Below are 3,129 nucleotides of genomic sequence, written 5' to 3' on the forward strand. Positions count from 1 at the left end.
CCTCCGGGTAATTATATCCGGCCCTCCAGAAATTTTTATTTTATCGTTATTAATGGCTCGATGTTATCTTACGCTTATTTCTAACTTGTATAATTTTGACAAGATATAATTTTATGGAGAGTAAAATGTTGAAAATTATTCAAGGTTTAAGTTGATTTATTCTTGAATAATAAACCTGCCTTTTTATTATTCATAGTTATGTTAATAAGTTACATTTTCAAAGTTTTAAAAATTTAGTTTTAGTGTCTCCAATACATGTTTATCCTATTCGGCCCACAGCCTAAGGTGTTGTAGCTACGCGAGCGGTTCAGGCCCACACTAAAAAATGGGGGACTCAAACCAAGTGGAGGCGTGGTTCCACATTTTAAAAAATGATTATAAATAATTTAAAAATGTCCAATTAGTAAAAGATCCACAATAAAACCACAACGGGACTAGAGCTCACCTTCAACAGAGACCTGGTTACTCAAACAAAACAAACACACAGAAAAACCCAATCACATTCAAAAATAAAATCCAACCCAGGAGAATACAACACAAAAACACACAACCAAAACATTCACTTGAGTACCAGTCACTGTTGCAGCAGCTCTAAAATAATAAAACTAATGAAAAAAATAAATAAAACAGCAGCGGGTTCCACCTAAATGACCATTTAGGAAGAGGGAGGGAGTGATTCGCTCCATTCAAATTCACTTTTACCCAGTCGCACGCTGATCCGCGGTGCGACTAGTGATTCTGGACACCACTGCACTGGCAGTGGCACGAGAGAAAGGGAGGGAGTCTCAGCCCAGAATCAGGAAGAGCCCGCTCAGTCCCATTTTTATAGCTGGCCAGGGGCTTGTTAGCAGCACCTGAGTGGGAGTGACTACACCTATGCATCCTAATCAGTGTGTTTTGGATTGTAGCCCCCTGTACGACTGAGTTTTACCTCCCTGGTGTAAAACAAAGAATGATGAGAAATGAAGGCAAACTTACTCCATGCTAACTGTCCTGGCCACAACTTAGAGACCAACTTCTGATGATCCCCAGCCGCTCTGCAGAAACTATGTCCTAGAAAATGACACAGGTTTTTAATTTTGTCTAAAAATGCCATAATCATACTTAAAAGACCACTGGGAATGCTTTTACAAAAAGATAAAAAATGATGGGACTTCAAAGTTTGTTTGAAAAAAAACCCTGATCAGTGAGTAGAGGATGGTTGTGTAAAATAAAAACACATGGTGAAACCCTGTCATGCTGCCATGGTGATGTAACACTTGATCTACCTCACATGCTGTTTTAATGTTAAAATTAGTCCATATGTTTCTTTTGTATGACTTTCTGCAAAATGTGTCTTTTAAAGACCGGCAAGTGGTAGTTGTAGTAGATTGCTAGTAGATCCAACATGTTATGGAGAAGCATTCTCTTTCAACTAAATGAATCCACTACTTTCATTTAAACTGATTTTTCAATCGACCTCTTTTCTCTCTCTTTTTTTTTTGTTGACATCAAAACTCCAGTCCATCTGTGGTTGGCCTCCATTATTACTGTGTCAAATTGATGAAGGCATATTGGTGACAAGAAACCAAATATGATCAGATGGAGGATGGGCATGACTGTTTTAATTTACAGTTTATCTACATATCCTTTTTGATTATCCTTCATATTTAATTTTTAAAAAGTAATTGAATCAATTATTGAAAAGAGGTGCGGCTGCCTTCTGTCAACATGTGGGAAAGAAACAACAAAAGTACAATTTCAAACATGTCCTGGACTTTGTTGTGTCCAAGTTTATGTCTGGTCAAGAGCTAATAGAAATGGGCTCTTGTGGTATGTGTACACACTGCAAATAAACAGAAGAAGTGATGATTCTAAATCTTAAACTTCCGAAAAATAAAAATCTAAGTCACTGACAAAAAACATTACTTCTAAATTGGGGTAATGTTGGAAATGAGGACAAATTTCTCCGTTCAAATCAGTTTCTTTTGCTCATATGTAACAACTGAATGAAAATGTTTAAAACTCCCTTATGTGTTTTTTATTTTATTTATTTATTTTGAAGTAGGAAGCATTAATTGCAACATTCTGCAAAACAATAAAAATTAAAAAAAAACATGCATAACATTTGCAACAGAAAAGACGTTCATCAGCACCAGCATGTGTTTCTCTGGTAAGGAATTTTTTTTTTTTTTTTTTTTTTTTTACAGCCTAAATGATTCTAAAAGGAATGCAAGCGCTCGTAATTCTTCGTGCTAATTTGAAAAGAAATCACTGGCAGTACACAATATTACTGAGGCAGTCAACAAAAGTCGAACATTTTGGCTGACCTTCCAGACCAAAGAGCTGTTTATCTGAAGTGTTAGGAGACCAAACCGCTTGTTTTTCACTTGAATTATTCTTGATTGGAGCCAGATTCACCAAATTAGGTGCTAGAAAAATTCCTTGTTGAAGGTAAACATCACAAATTAAGCAGATTTGTTGTTTTCCTTGCTTGTCGATGTCAATCTTTGAGATTTTTCAGAACAAAACAACCCTTCAGGATTATTCGTAGTTCAGTATTTTATTCAGCTGTTAAATAAAAGCTGTGCATTAATTAAAAAAAAAAGTAATTTAACAAATGTGCACATTTTAGGTAGTTTAGGATGCAACTGGTGATCAACTGACTGGCTTTTCATTTCCCACATGTTTACAGATGCTGCAGTTTATTAAAGAAAAATAGCTACACACACTTCAGATGTCAAAAAAGCAAAAACAATGTCAGTAACTCCTTTTTATAACCACTGTATAGTGTGCCAAATAATGACACTGAAGGAATGACATGTCACCGTAAAGCAGCAGGGCTACAGGAACACAACACCACAGCAGACCACTCCTGCCAGACAAAACCAGAGAATAAAACATGACAATCCTAACCAAGTGCTGAGAAAAGAGACTGGAAAAATGTTGCCTGTTCTGATGAGCTATAAAAAAAAAAGTCCTCCTAGTCCTCCAGTCATCCTAATGGTCATATTGCACTTGATAGAGGTAAACCAAACCAACTGAAAAACATCATGCAGTACAACAATGTGTTTTATACCACGGTACAGGTGAGGTCGGCGCCAACTCGGTAGCTATTACCATGGCAATGTGTTATTTTTCCAGTTTCTT

The 3,129-nt window shown here is 36.4% G+C and overlaps 1 long non-coding RNA gene across 1 annotated transcript in view; it reads left to right on the plus strand.

Moving 5' to 3' along the window:
* Positions 1–286: 286 nt before the first annotated feature.
* Positions 287–3,129, plus strand: part of LOC118599858 — a 21,622-nt gene continuing 18,779 nt past the window's right edge. Inside the window, exon 1 of the long non-coding RNA XR_004949381.1 lies at positions 287–2,152. This is a non-coding gene — a long non-coding RNA (uncharacterized LOC118599858). The remainder of the gene's footprint in view (positions 2,153–3,129) is intronic.

The sequence above is a fragment of the Oryzias melastigma genome, linkage group LG16 (genome assembly GCF_002922805.2).
Source record: "Oryzias melastigma strain HK-1 linkage group LG16, ASM292280v2, whole genome shotgun sequence".
In the NCBI taxonomy this organism is placed as follows: Eukaryota; Metazoa; Chordata; class Actinopteri; order Beloniformes; family Adrianichthyidae; genus Oryzias; species Oryzias melastigma.